The sequence below is a fragment of the Abramis brama genome (genome assembly GCF_963993115.1).
Source record: "Abramis brama genome assembly, chromosome: 22".
Taxonomy (NCBI): Eukaryota; Metazoa; Chordata; class Actinopteri; order Cypriniformes; family Leuciscidae; genus Abramis; species Abramis brama.
In genome coordinates this window covers 4961674-4977949 of record NC_139984.1, presented here as the reverse complement: position 1 = coordinate 4977949, position 16276 = coordinate 4961674, and positions in this window count along the sequence as shown.

The window sequence follows — 16276 nt, the reverse complement described above, 5'->3', positions numbered from 1 at the left end:
GCCATGCATGATTTCAAACCATGACGTCTTAGTGTATTACCAACAGTAACCTTGGAAACGGTGGTCCCAGCTCTTTTCAGGTCATTGACCAGCTCCTCCCGTGTAGTTCTGGGCTGATTTCTCACCTTTCTTAGGATCATTGAGACCCCACGAGGTGAGATCTTGCATGGAGCCCCAGTCCGAGGGAGATTGACAGTCATGTTTAGCTTCTTCCATTTTCTAATGATTGCTCCAACAGTGGACCTTTTTTCACCAAGCTGCTTGGCAATTTCCCCGTAGCCCTTTCCAGCCTTGTGGAGGTGTACAATTTTGTCTCTAGTGTCTTTGGACAGCTCTTTGGTCTTGGCCATGTTAGTAGTTGGATTCTTACTGATTGTATGGGGTGAACAGGTGTCTTTATGCAGCTAACAACCTCAAACAGGTGCATCTAATTTAGGATAATAAATGGAGTGGAGGTGGACATTTTAAAGGCAGACTAACAGGTCTTTGAGGGTCAGAATTCTAGCTGATAGACAGGTGTTCAAATACTTATTTGCAGCTGTATCATACAAATAAATAGTTAAAAAATCATATATTGTGATTTCTGGATTTTTTTTTTTTAGATTATGTCTCTCACAGTGGACATGCACCTACGATGACAATTTCAGACCCCTCCATGATTTCCAAGTGGGAGAACTTGCAAAATAGCAGGGTGTTCAAATACTTGTTTTCCTCACTGTATATGTTTATTTAAATCAGCATAAAATAGGACTGCAAATACTGAATACACATTTTAATTATTTATATATGTAATATCATTACATAAATGTTTTTTTGTTTTTTGTTTTTTTGCAAAAAAAAAATGGAAGCTTGTTTCCACCACTGAATAAAAAAATTTAAAAAAGGTAATTGCAACTTTTTATCTAACTTTTTTCTATTGCAATTGAATTCTGACTTTTTTTCTCAAAATTACTCACAACTTTATATCAAGCAGTTGTAAGAAAGGTGTCAGAATTGTGAGATTAAAAGTCGCAATTATCTTTTTAATTGTTTTATTCCGTTGCGGAAACAAGCTACCTTAGTTGTGAGAGGGAGAGAATGTGCTCAGTTATCTTGAAAATAATGTCACAATGAATAATATATTGTATTGTAACTGTGCAAAAATCCCTTTATTAAAGCATGACACAGTTTCTTACTTCTTCTTGAAAGGTTTTGTTAGTTGTGATATATTAATTTGATAACTATATTCACTTTTGTACAGCATTTCACAATCAGTCCTGCTGACAGTAAGGGAGGTTATTTTATGTTAAACCTACTAGACACTAAGTATGACGTAAACCGAGAATAAGAGGTCGTAGATGCAACAGTCTCTCCTCCAGTCCCCCCTTCCTTCTCATGGCGAAGGTGGTGTAATCAAGAGTGAGCTGTAATTAGGCCATGCATGTTATTTTAAGTTTAGAGAACACAGTAATTACCCGCACAGTTTCACTCCCAGAGAGAGAGAGAGAGAGAGAGAGAGAGAGAGAGAGAGAGAGAGAGAGAGAGAGAGAGAGAAAGCAGACTAGACGGAGATCACCGAATACTTGATGATAGAGAGAGAGTCGCAATTTGGGGAATCTTTACTGTAGAAGTAAACTTTTATTTTCACCTCACACACACACACACACACACACACACACACACACACACACACACACACACACACAGATTTGTGTGACAAACTAGATGCACTGTCAAAATCAATTATTCTTTCTCTTTGTACACAGTGTTATTTTTTCCCCATGCTTGTTTTATTCTCATTTGTAAGTTGTATTGAATGAAAGTCAAGAAAATCCTGGGTTTACAAATTTGTTGCAACAAGTTTGGCACAAAGTGAACTACATACAGAAATGGTTTATTGGTGGTAGAGAAATCTGACTATCCTGAACAAAGACCATACCGGTGAACCCCAGGTCTACTTCCAGCAGGATAACGCACCATGTAAGCTCAAATCATCTCAAACTGGTTTCTTGAACATGTTAATGAGTTCCCTAAACTCAACGGCCTCCACAGTCACCAGATCTCAGTCCAGGAGAGCAGCTTTGGGATGTGCTGGAACGGGAGATTCACATCATGGATGAGCAGCTGAAAAAATCTGCAGAAACTGTGTGATGCTATCATGTCAATGTGGACCAGAATCTCTGAGGAATGTTTCCAGCACCTTGTTGAATCTCTGCCATGGAGAATTAAAGCAGTTCTGAAGACAAAAAAGGGTCCAAACTCTCAAATAAGAGTTAGTTGACATGTAGTTGCAAAGTTACTTATAGTTGGAAGAATGTCTAAAGTGGACCATTGAAATAAAGTGGAACCAACCAGTGTTACCTCATTTTTTTAAAGTTCATTTTACAGGTAAACATATTGCCATATGTATTTGTTTGTTTGTTTGTTGAGGTATTTGCTCAGACTGAGCATCAGTGAGGTCAGGCACTGACACTGCAGTTAAAAGCCTACAATTCTCTAGAGTTATATACAGACGTCTTTAAGGTAACAAAACCACAAAAGCATCCTGTTTAATTGTAAGAGTCAGGGAGAGGATGGAAAATGGGCATGAAATTACAACTGTTTATGCTGCAAGAAACCCTGACTAACATAAGTGGATGTCAAGGGGGGACAAATCCTGCTACAAAAGTCTAGAATATGAGCCTTTCAGGATGAGTGAAATATTGACATTAATCAGATTTCACAGAGGAATTGTGGGTCTCTGATGTTTGATCTCTGTGTATTTGACTTAAGAGAGATGATTAAGGGCTGTTTACATAGGGCTGACTGTTTGCAGTATGAAAGGTTCCTCTGTATTAACTGAAGGGCGCAGTGAGAGTACAGTAAATATGAGGGGCATGTTGACATAACAGACACTGGGCACACATCTGCCTTCATTCACTCACAATACCTAAATTATGTCATATGCAGTCTGGCATGCATGGAGTCTCAGTGCGTGTCCCAGTGGTATGGGGGCTTAAACGCATGCACACACACACACACACATACACATACACATACACACACAAAGGAACCGTTCTGGTCATCAATACAGTCATTAACACACATCACACAAGGTTAAAATGCATTTGTATGCCTTAACTGCCCCTTGGTTTGGATTCAGTCAAGTAACATATTAATGGGATGCACCGATGGATCGGCCAATAATCGGTATCAGCCAATCAATGCTATTTTTCACTATCGGCCATCTGCCGATTATTTAAAAACAGCCGATGATCAGGGTCGATTATATCCTGTCAATCAAAAGGGGGCTGACTGAAAAACGTGTCAGACTGCAACTATTCTATTTGGCCTATCTATCTAACAACTCTATTTGACCCTATGAATCACCCATAGTTCAAGCCAGGGTTGCCAGGTCTGTGGGTTTTCCCTTCACCAAACATTATTTGTTGCACCTCTGATCTAATAATCGCAAAGAGCTGTGTGCTTTACTTCTGATAGGAAACAAGCTTTCTCAGCTCTGTGTATTTTCTCACAATATTCAAACAATATATGGCGTTTTGAGGGTCTTAAATGTAACGTGACTGTCATGTCTTTTCTTCTTAGCAAGCAGTAATGACCACTGATGACTTGAATTGAAATAAAACAAACTGTTTACTGCAGTTTATGAACAGGATTACACATAGAATCATAGAATACATTGAATCAGTCACATTTTCTCTTCCTTACCCACTACGCATTATGGGTAAACTGAACAAATTAATAAATGGCAATTTAATCGGGTTCTATTACTATTGAAGAGAACTAATTAAACATTATATTATTGCTATTGTTACTCTAATTAATTCACAAGAGTGACAGATCACTCAGTTCAAGCGGCAGAGTCTTTTCTTCCACTTTAATAGCTATTGCATGAAAAAAACATGCATGAACATCAAAAAGTATGTTTAAAGACACAGTACAACTTACCATAATGTGTCATGTATCATGTAATCGTTCAATCAGCGGTTCAACAGCGGAAAGACATCAATAAAACAAAACAATGTCACTTAACATTGCATTTACCTCATGAAAGTTATCCAGTGTTCACAGTTATAAAAACACTAGAAACAAGCTTATTTACTGTAAATTATATTTGTATAAATTTGCCATGAAGTCAAGTGTTTATGAAAACTACCTTGTGTGCAGAGTTGGATGCAAATATTTCAGTTTTTGAGTGAAATTATTATATCTAGATCAGTCGTTCTCAACTCCAGTCCTCGGGACCCGTTGCTCTGCACATTTTGTATGTCTCTCTTATCTGACACACTTAGTTCAGTTCATGGAGTCTCTCCTAACGAGCTGATGATCTGATTCAGGTGTGTTAAATAAGGGAGACATACAAAATGTGCAGAGCAGCGGGTCCCGAGGACTGGAGTTGAGAACCACTGATCTAGATCATATCTAAAAAATATATATAAGAAAATCAAACTATCGATATCGGTATCAACAGAGAAATATAGTGCATCTCCAATATATATATATATATATATATATATATATATACATCATGAAAGCACACATCTCACTCTCAGTCGTTGTCTGTTCATGTTTATGGACTACTTACCTGTTTAACTCACCATGTGATTCTCTTTGTGTGCTCCAAAGATCTCCTTGTGAATCCTTTCCCTCACGCTCTGTGAATGACTCTGCTGGAAATCTCCTGTGTGTCTCCATTGTCTGTCTACCAACCTGAAATACTTCCCTGTACATGCAACCGGCAACAAGGTTGTCCACTGCTCTGTGTTTCCAACGCCATCTCCAACATGGTAAAGAACAAGAGAATCAGTTATTTAAGTGTCCATCATCTGCAAACTCTAAATAGTCCTGTCTGTCTCCATTTTACAAACATGTCAATAAAACTATTTTGTTATTCAATAACACCTGCCTTATGAGTCTGATATATGCTGCACTCACGCCATGTCGTAATTACCGTAGTCTCAAGATGACAACACGTGACATTATATTCACAGCTGTTCAATTTGAGATACACCTGTTCAACTGCTCATTATTTAATCATCCAGTCACATGGCAGCAACTTATTAACACCAATTCACTTCACTTTTAAACGCAAGTATTGGATTTCAGCTTTCTCAAATATCTAACGATACAAATGTAAAAATAAAAAACTTCAGGTGTTTACTTATATCTTACTGAGATGCGATTATATATGGTTTATACTCTTCATTATACACAGAAATGGACGGTGGTGAACATATTTAGACAGTTTGTGAACCCTATTGACAATTTAACTTTCAAGTCCAATACAAATATTTCCCATCACCCAATGGCAACTGTCACAGTTGCTAGGCGACAAGAACAATCCTCCGTAGGCTAGACCGTCCAATTTAACAACGCTCGTTCTGGCCTTCGAAGGATGCAGTGTCTGAATTGAGACACAGCTATGGCTGCGTTTAATTCCAATTTTGTTTATGCCCTTCCCTCGCTAACTTTCCTCCGTCTCGTTTACTTGGATGTACGTCATTGCTTAAGTTGCAAGAGTGCCCACTACTGGAGGAACCATTGAAATGTTTTTAAATTGAACACACTAAGCCCTCGAACACTGGAATCTGCTATGGAGCTGATTTATTTAGTTTTTTTTGTTTTCACTTTATTTTGATGTTCCCTTTTACACATTCTGTTGGCTATAAGTAACCTTGTACCTACATGCCTACTAACTCTCATTAGTGTTAGAGTATTAGTAGACTGGTAGGGTTAGGGTTAGAATAAGTTGACATGTAGTTGCAAAGTAACTTATAGTCAGTAGTAGAATGTCTGTTGAGGACCAACACAATAAAGAGTTAGCAGATATTAAGCAGACAGTCTACTAATACTCTAATGGGAATTAGTTGACATGTAGTTGCAAAGTTACTTATAGTCAACATAATATCCAAAAAGGACCATTTAGAAATAAAGTGTTACCAAAAAAATGTACATAAACGAAAATAACAATACAATAAACTATAACAGTCAGTGTAAGTTATCTACAGGTATTATATAATAACTCCAATATCATACACTTGAGTTGTGTGGGGTGGGGGTAAATTAAACATGATCTGCTGTGATGTTACAATCATGGTGCATTGTGGTCTATGGATCTGCCTGAAGTGTTCATATTAAGTAGACTCGCTTCCTCAGTCAAAATCAAGGAGTCGAGGGTCAGTCCAAATAAACTTCCCTTTCTTTCCCCTCTTCAAAATGGAGGTGGGGATTCCCCTGAGGTTTGCAAGTGTATGTCTAAAAGTAGAGTTAAACGCAGCCATGGTCAAGACGATCTGCTGAAGTTCAAAGCGTCAGAATGGGGAATTAAGTGATTTTGAACATGACATGGTTGTTGGTGCCAGATGGGCTGGTCTGAGTATTTCAGAAACTGCTGATCTACTGGGATTTTTCACGCAGAACCATCTCTAGGTTATACAGAAAATGGTCTGAAAATAACCAGTGAGCGGCAACCTTGTGGATGCCAGAGGTTATGAATGAGAATGACCAGACGAGATGAGAATGACCAGACTTGTTTAAGCTGATAGAAAGGCAATAGTAACTCAAATTAGCACTCATTACAAGCGGGGTCTGCAGAAGAGCATCTCTGAACGCTCAACACGTCCAACCTTGAAGCAGAAGAGCATCTCTGAACGCTCAACACGTCCAACCTTGAAGCAGAAGAGCATCTCTGAACCCATAACACGACCAACCTTGAAGCAGAAGAGCATCTCTGAACACTCAACACGACCAACCTTGAAGCAGAAGAGCATCTCTGAACCCATAACACGACCAACCTTGAAGCAAAAGAGCATATCTGAACCCTTAACACGACCAACCTTAAAGCAGAAGAGCATCTCTGAATGCTTAACACGACCAACCTTGAAGCAGGAGAGCATCTCTGAACACTCAACATGACCAACTTTGAAGCAGGAGAGCATCTCTAAACACTCAACATGTCCAACCTTGAAGCAGAAGAGCATCTCTGAAACCACAACACGACCAACCTTGAAGCAGAAGAACATCTCTGAACCCACAACACGACCAACCTTGAAGCAGAAGGGCATCTCTAAAAGCGCAACACGACCAACCTTGAAGCAGAAGAGCATCTCTGAACCTACAACACGACCAACCTTGAAGCAGAAGAGCATCTCTGAACCCACAACACGACCAACCTTGAAGCAGAAGAGCATCTCTGAATGCTCAACACGACCAACCTTGAAGCAGGAGAGCATCTCTGAACACTCAACACGTCCAACCTTGAGGCAGAAGAGCATCTCTGAACGCTCAGCACGACCAACCTTGAGGCAGAAGAGCATCTCTGAATGCTCAACACATCCAACCTTGAAGCAGAAGAGCATCTCTGAACACTCAACACGACCAACCTTAAAGCAGAAGAGCATCTCTGAATGCTCAACACGACCAACCTTGAAGCAGGAGAGCATCTCTGAACACTCAACCCGACCAACCTTGAAGCAGAAGAGCATCTCTGAAACCACAACACGACCAACCTTGAAGCAGAAGAGCATCTCTGAACCCACAACACGACCAACCTTGAAGCAGAAGAGCATCTCTGAACACTCAAAACGACCAACCTTAAAGCAGAAGAGCATCTCTGAACGCTCAACACGACCAATCTTGAAGCAGAAGAGTATCTCTGAACCCACAACACGACCAACCTTGAAGCAGAAGAGCATCTCTGAACACTCAAAACGACCAACCTTAAAGCAGAAGAGCATCTCTGAACCCACAACACGACCAACCTTGAAGCAGAAGAGCATCTCTGAACCCACAACACGACCAACCTTAAAGCAGAAGAGCATCTCTGAACCCACAACACGACCAACCTTGAAGCAGAAGAGCATCTCTGAATGCTCAACACGTCCAACCCTGAAGCAGAAGAGCATCTCTGAACACTCAACACGACCAACCTTAAAGCAGAAGAGCATCTCTGAATGCTCAACACGACCAACCTTGAAGCAGGAGAGCATCTCTAAAACCACAACACGACCAACCTTGAAGCAGAAGAGCATCTCTGAACCCACAACACGACCAACCTTGAAGCAGAAGAGCATCTCTGAACACTCAAAACGACCAACCTTAAAGCAGAAGAGCATCTCTGAACGCTCAACACGACCAATCTTGAAGCAGAAGAGCATCTCTGAACACTCAAAACGACCAACCTTAAAGCAGAAGAGCATCTCTGAACCCACAACACGACCAACCTTGAAGCAGAAGAGCATCTCTGAACACTCAAAACGACCAACCTTAAAGCAGAAGAGCATTTCTGAATGCTCAACACGACCAACCTTAAAGCAGGAGAGCATCTCTAAACACTCAACACGACCAACCTTGAAGCAGAAGAGCATCTCTGAACTCACAACACGACCAACCTTGAAGCAGAAGAGCATCTCTGAACTCACAACACGACCAACCTTGAAGCAGAAGAGCATCTCTGAACTCACAACACGACCAACCTTGAAGCAGGAGAGCTCTAGCAGCAGATTACACACTGGTGCCACTCCTGTCAGCTGAGAACAGAAACTGACATTCACACAAGCTCACCATAACTGGACAATCGATGATTGGAAAACTGTTGCCTGGTCTGATGAGTCTCGATTTCTGATGCGACATTCAGATGGTAGGGTCAGAATTTGGCGTAAACACCATGAAAGCATGGATCCATATCTTGGACAATATTATCTTGGCACACTCTGGACCTCTTAGTACCAGGTGGCTAACACGGAGCAGCAATAGTGCCACTTTTCGTCAGTTCAGTTCTGACATAACGTCAACTGTGACTGACTGAAAGGGTTACGTTCAGGTTACTATTGTGACCCCCATTCCCTGTAGGAGGAGACGTCTCCTTGCCACAGGTGCTGCACCACTGTTGAGCGGCCGGGTCACTGACTTAGCTCCTCAGCGCAAACCTGAATGTCCAATTGCACACGCTTCCTATATATACACACTTCACAGGGCGTGGCGTGCAAATCTCGCATGCCAATGTGCATTGGCTCATTTAGTTTACACTCAAAGGTGACTGGCCTCTCAGGTGAGATCCCAAATCATCAGTTCAGTTCTGACGTAACGTCTCCGTTCCCTCCTTCAGGGAACGGGGATTACAATAGTAACCTAGACGTTCTCAAATCTCATTCCTGTTTGCTTATATTCAAATGTGGCACCTCAAGATCTGTCATGCCAATGACGTGTCACTCAGGATTTCAATTTTAGTCTTTTTCTCACACAAAGCTGCAGTATAATATGTTTTCAGAACTTGTGGAGCTTTTTTGTAATTTATTAAGGCTTAACAGCACCATTTGCTCCCATTTAATGGAATTAATGATGAGCAGGAGAAAATAATGACAGATTTTTTTTTGTGGTGGATGAGTGCTTGAATGCTCTGTCTTTCTGGCTGTACATCAAGTTTGGTTCTGTGAGATATCTTATGTGTGTTAAGGTGGACTAACAGACTGCTGAAATATGACACTTAAAAATTGTGTTGATGTGAGGGAACCGGCTCCACGATGCCCTGCTAATCGAACAAGAACACAATGTTCTTCAGCAACAGAAATACACTGCTAATTTTCAAGCAAACACGTTCATACTCAATGCAGCAGCTAAGGGCAAGTAAGTAAAGATTTCATTAAAACAAGCTGAGTAAGGTCAAAACTTGTATGTTAGGGGATTCGTTTGTGAAAATAAAGTTAAAATTGAACATTATTACGGTTTCATTATAAATACTGGTTGGAAGTCATGTGATTAATCATAATTATTGTATTGTACAGCAATATAGTTTTAAGTTAGAAGAAATTTGTTTGCTTTAATAGAAAGTATACATATTTTCCAGATATTATTTTGCACACATATTTCACAGGAATTTTTAGGAAGGGGGTCCTGCATAAGGAGATCATCAAATGTGGGAGTCTATGACATCAAAAAAAAAAAAAAAAATGCTATGCTAGTTTCTACCCACACTGCATTTATGGGTATGCGTGTGAGGGAAGGGAAGGGAAAAACCTAGAGAGGGAAACATAAAGATATAGAAGGATTTAACATGTCATTCATCTGTAACTAAACCCTTTCTGTAAATACAGAAACATTTACCTCACCACAGGGCCACTTTAGAATAATCTCTGTACTTTTTGGTCATGTTTTTCCAAGTCACATTTGTGACGAAGTGGAAATCCAAGGCATCTGGAGATGAGGCCACGGGTATTATAATTGTTTAAAAAACTAAATCATCTTTTGATCATCATCTTTTCAGCTTTGACTGTGCCACACTCAATCTCAGGCATGCTAAGCCATACATTATCTCTAGTTTTGTAAGCAACCAGCATGAAGTTTTGAAACCAGGGCACTACAGCAGCGTCATGTTTTCCGCAGGGAGAAGCCCATCACGATCCCCTGGGAGCATGTGCGTGTGGTTATAATTATCCTGCGCCAATAAAATGCAACAACAGCCTAACCTTGTCCAATGTCTCACCTTGTGCGGCCACACCCTCAAATAAAAGGCATTTGAATATAAAGAGTGCTAGCTGGAGAATGTGCTTAGCTGTGCCTCCTAAGCAAAATCTCAGAATAACTGCCATCACGACTCCTCTTTCTGCCACAGCTAAGGGGCTAACCTTGCCTTAAATATCTATTGCATTTAATTCATATCCCTCCACAACACGCTGTGCTATTGATCCCGACTTTGTCTTTTATAGGACCTCTTGTGACCTTTAGAGGGGTCGGAGTCGCCGACATCAACCTGCAAACTTATAAAACTGGCCGGAGTTCAAGGAGAGCTTATGTTTGCGTTAGCCGGTGGGCCAAAAGAACCGTTTACACAAATGAGATGCTTTTTCAATATAGCATTTTTTTTTTTTTTTATAGCAATGAGATCAGGGGCTTCTGCAGATTTTATTGTTGTTGTTGTTGTTGTTAGGGAGCTTTACAATTCTAAGGTGTGCTAATGAAATCAGACATCCAAGCAAGGAACATGCACTAACTCTAGTGTTATAAAGCACAGTTCCTGTTTTTTCCAAGTTATTTCACATAACATAACTCAAACCACACATTTACTGCCATGTATTGCACTTCAAATGAAATACAATTCATAAACACAGACAAATATAAGGTTATATCTTCCCCATTCTGAGATTGTCAGGACATTTGTTGTATTTCCTGTTTCATTGTAGTTTTCTCTGTTGGTTAGTCTTGATTGTGTCTTGTTAGCCTGTTACACTCTGTATTTAAACCCCAGTGTTTCCTACATTCATTGTTGAGTGTGTTAGTTTTCTGTTTTATCTCTGTGTTCCTTGGTTGTTACCTTCTTCCTTTATATCGTCACATAAATCTGCATTTAGATAATTCTCTACTGGTCTTTCTAGTCTGCCTGCACATTACTGATAAATTGTGCCAACATATGCATTTCTTTACAAAACAAAGTTTCTTTCACCAAATTTGCCATAATCTAAAACATTATTTTTTATTTTTTTTTATTAATTTAATTAAAATCACCGCAAAGACATTGAATACACTGCAGAATCAGGTAATTCACACATGCATCTCTCTCACACAGCCAGCTGTGAATCATCCCTTAAATATTATTATTCCACATCTCTGTATACCGGAACTTTATATGGAAATGGAATGTGGATAATGTATATTTAAGATAAATATCAGTGAATGTTATATTTGACAGTGTCTGTGTTCATTTTATATATGTAAAAATGTCTTATAAACTGTTGTCATGTTATTTATTTTTATATAATAAAAACTATAAATATTATATTAAAATAAATGTATTATAAAACATAAAAAAAAAATCTCTTCAAAGTTATCAATTCCACATCTATAACGAGTTGTTCACGAGTTGTAACGAGTTTCTTCAACAGTGTATGTGCAATGTTAAGCAATAATCTTACAAATAAATAAATAATAATAATAATAATAATCTATGTTAATCTGAGGCCACATCCAAATAAGCATACTTATTTTTTTATTTTTTTTTAAGCATACTGTGTTGCCTTGTTAGGACAAAATAGCTGTCTATCTGTTTCATTGTAATCTAAATCCATATGACTTTGACATCTACATTTTAAGTCAGTACAAGCACAACATCAGTGAAAACATGAATTTTCATATTACCATGTGTGTTGCAAGGCTATCTGTGGTCCACAGGAAAGAAAATGCACAACGAGCTGCTCTTTCCCGTACTCGTCTAACACTTAATATGTGGTGTTGTGCTCGTGGTTCCAGCTCTGGGCTGAAAGCCCAAATGTTGTGGGTTTTAGAAGCTTAGAAGTGGGAATGAGCCAAACATTGGACAGTTTCTGAAGTCAAAATCTGGTTTTACCAATAATTTACACTAACAAATGGCATTTAACACAAGAATGGAGGACACAATTTGGCCTACTTTGGTTCAAAGGCACTCTCTGACCTTTTCAGAGCTGTATATGAGAGCAAAGTATGACTGCTCCTTGGGTTGCAGCCTGCCTGCAGAACGCACGATGTGTGCTGTCCTGAAATGGATTGAATGGAGTTTTATCCCCTCCCCCCCACACACACCTTCTTTGAGGTACTAGTACAGGAGTGTCCAGTCCTGCTCCTGGATGGCCAATGTCCTGCAGAGTTCAGCTCCAACCCCAGTCAAACACACCTGAAGCAACGAATCAAGGTCTTATTAGGCATACTAGAAACTTCACGCAGGTGTGTTGAGGCAAGTTGGAGCTAAACTCTGCTGGACAGTGGCTCTCCAGGATCGAGTTTGGACACCCCTGTACTTAATGGACATCAGACATCAGTCTCTTCCTGTAGTTGGGTGGTTCTTGGCCAGAATAAGCAAAAGTATGCGCCAGGTTTAACGTCAATAGTCAAAATTCTGGCTCACATGGCAAATTGACAGTTAATGTGGATGACACACACAAACAGTAATGCGTGCAGTTTTTTTATGTATCATACCCATAGCGGGAAATGTCACCACACATAATGGCAGAAGTCATTACACACCAATGGCAAACTGAAAAACTCTCTGTTTAAATCTGATTGTCTGTTGTAAGGGTAGATTTTATAATGCAATTTTAATATTTTATAATGCAAATCTTGTTCAATCCTATCTGATATCAAGTAGCACTGTTGTTTTTTGTTTTTTTTGTTGTTGTTTTTTATCAGGAAAACTGTATGTTTTGTGTTGGAAATGGGAAGTCCTTTCCATTACTAGGAACAATTGCTATGACACTTCCTCCGAAAAGCTTATTTTGGTTTAATGATGCAACCATTGATGTCTGGTGGTTGTCATCTCCCTTGAAAAAGACACTTGAGGTTTACCTTTTGACAGTTCTCATAATGGCCTTGTTTACACATGGTCTTAAAATGCATTTTGGTCGTTCAGATCACAAGTAGACGAGGGAGACACATTCCCGTTTACACCTTGTGTTTTAATCCATCCTTTTTGTCCACTTTCAACCACTTCTGTCCTGATTTCTTCGAGGGGAGGGTCTATGTGTAGGTGTGTATGGGCTTTTTCAGATCTTTTGATCTAAAGGACAAAATAAGCTCACGCAATTTACATATGAACGTGAAAGGAGACGATGGAAAACATAGGGAAATCAGCAGCTTTAGTTTCCGCTCTGACAGACACAAGACCAGCCGAACGCTGAGTGTGTGTTAGAAATCAGGAATGATGAGAGAAAATTGTGCTTGGTACGTTTTTCATCTTCAAACCAAACTTGGGTCTCCAGCCGACATAATGTTTACGCATTAGGTCAGTAGGCGGAGAGCAGGTGGTCTTTTGTGTCTGTCCGAACACATTAGATCACATGAGTACTACGAAAGTGGTCCGGTCGAATGCGTAAGTCTCATCAACACAAAAGGACATCCACATTCTATTTGTTTTCATTCCTCACAAAATGACAAAAATCATGAGATTAATCATAACTAATTAATTGAATCTATTAACAGGCTTAATAGTTAAGCCATTGCTTCTGAATTGAAAGGCTTAACAAAAAGCAAAACCAAGTGCCCTCTGCAGTGCCTCTACACGTGCCCCTAGTGGTGGTCAGGCCAGGGAGTGAAAGGGTAAGAAAGAGAGAGCGAGGGAGTGGAGGTGACCAGGAGAGGGACTGGTGTCCGAGTCAGCCTGACGCCACACTAAAGCAGACACCTCCTCTCTCTGTTGACTCAGCACTTGGCCTCAGGCTCGGAGAGACAGCGAGGACTGCAGGGTCCTGATGTCTGACTCTCTGTCACGCGTCGGGCACTAAAAGGGGAAGAGTGAAACAACAAATTTGCGTCATAATGACTTTCATAGCATCAGAGACTACAAGTTAGAGACTGGAGAAACGTGTTCTTGTCAGGTCTCAGAGCTGTCGCTGACCAGTCGTATCCAGCGACAGATGAGGAAAACCTGCTTCACGACCACATTCGAAAAGACACGGCTTGGTTGCATACTCTCTGTTTCTGAAGCACTAAAATAATCCAGGACTTTTCAAGCTATTTTTTTTTCCTGGAACCGTTCCTCACTGGCAGTCAAAGAATTCTTCATACAATCTGTATTTCTAGGACTTTTCTCCATAGGCTCGTAGAGTTGACAGCTCTTGACAGTTAAATCAAGCGATTAGTGGTGTCACTAGCTACCTGCCCTCGGGGAGTATCTCATCCCCTCCCCCTCGCCTGAGTAACAGACTAAACAAACAATCGGCAGTCAGCCTGACTGTGGGAACCAAGCAGAGTTTGAATGCGTGTCCAGCAGATTGACAAGCATCTCTGTGCAGCTCATCAAAGAATGTCAGGCAGAATTTTCCTCAAAAGCGTTTGACCTTCATTATCCATTTGCTGTGAACGGTTCAGATCTCATCCAAAGTGATCGCTTCGGCTGTCTGATGTTGGAAAACGGACCTTTGGAGTCTGGATATGAACATATTTAAACTGACATGAATAGAAATATGGCTGTGAGGGACAGCGGTGCAGCCAAAGAAACATTCCAGTGGATGACAAACTGCAGAAAACTTGGGTTATGAAAAGTAGACATGAGCTAAGCCCTTAAAACAGAACAACTTTTTGAACTGACTGTGTTTCTGTCCTTCACAGCCTTGATTCCTCAGCATCAGAAGCTATTTTACACTGGACCTAGCACCTGTAAAGAGGCTATCCTTAATCCAGAATGTGTAAATCCATATGATCTTCATTGCATTGAACTTCATATAGCCTTCAGAGCTATGGTTATTAAAAGCGGTAACACTTTAGAATACTGTTCCTTCATTAATGAATAATTACACACGAACAAACAAGTAACGCATTATTAACATTCTAGTAACTACTATTAACTAACAAGAAACTCTGATTAACAAATTAGTAAGTAATAGCGCTCAGATGAATGTAGTAGTTCATTATTAGCTAATCAATAACTACTATTTTTTTCATACCTCCCAGAGAACTACTATCTACAGGTTCATAATTAACATGAATAATGCATCATTTATAATAAAAGGTAATGGTAACCCACTAGTAATGACTCAAGTATTACTACATCATTCTATAGGAACTACTAATTATTTGGATCAGTATTCTAAAGTGAAAAACATGATAACTACCTAATAATGACTGAAGTCATTGTACGCTTTTGAGATTTTTGTACGATTTTGAATAGTAATTCCTTCCAGTGGATTTGGTAACACTTTAGTCATTACTAGTGTGTTCCCGTGATCTTCACTTTAGAATACTGATCCAAATAATTAATAGTTCCTTTAGAAATATGTAGTAACACTTGAGTCATTACTATCAAAAACCTTACAAAAGCCTTAAAACTTACAATGACTTCAGTCAATATTAGGTATTTATCATGTTTTTCACTTTAGAATACTGATCCAAATTATTAGTAGTTCCTTTAGAAGGATGTAGTAACACTTGATTAATTACTAATGAGTTACCATTACCTTATTATATATTATGCATTATTAATATTAATTATGAACCTGTATATAGTAGTTCTTAGTAGTCTTCAGTGAGGTATGAAAAATAGTAGTTATTGATTATTTAATAAAACTACCACATTCGACTGAACGCTATGACTTACTAATTCGTTAATCAGAGTTTCTTGTTAGTTAATAGTAGTTACTACAATGTTAATAGTGCATTACTCATTTGTTCATGTGTAGTTATTCATTAATGAAGGAACAGTATTCTAAAGTGTTACCTTAAAAGCTATGGAATTAAACTACAGTACAATCCATTTAACACTCTGCACTTCTATCCATCATGGCCTTGTTTTAATTCCTGTTCAAAACTAAATATAGAGCTACATTGACTTAAGTCTGTT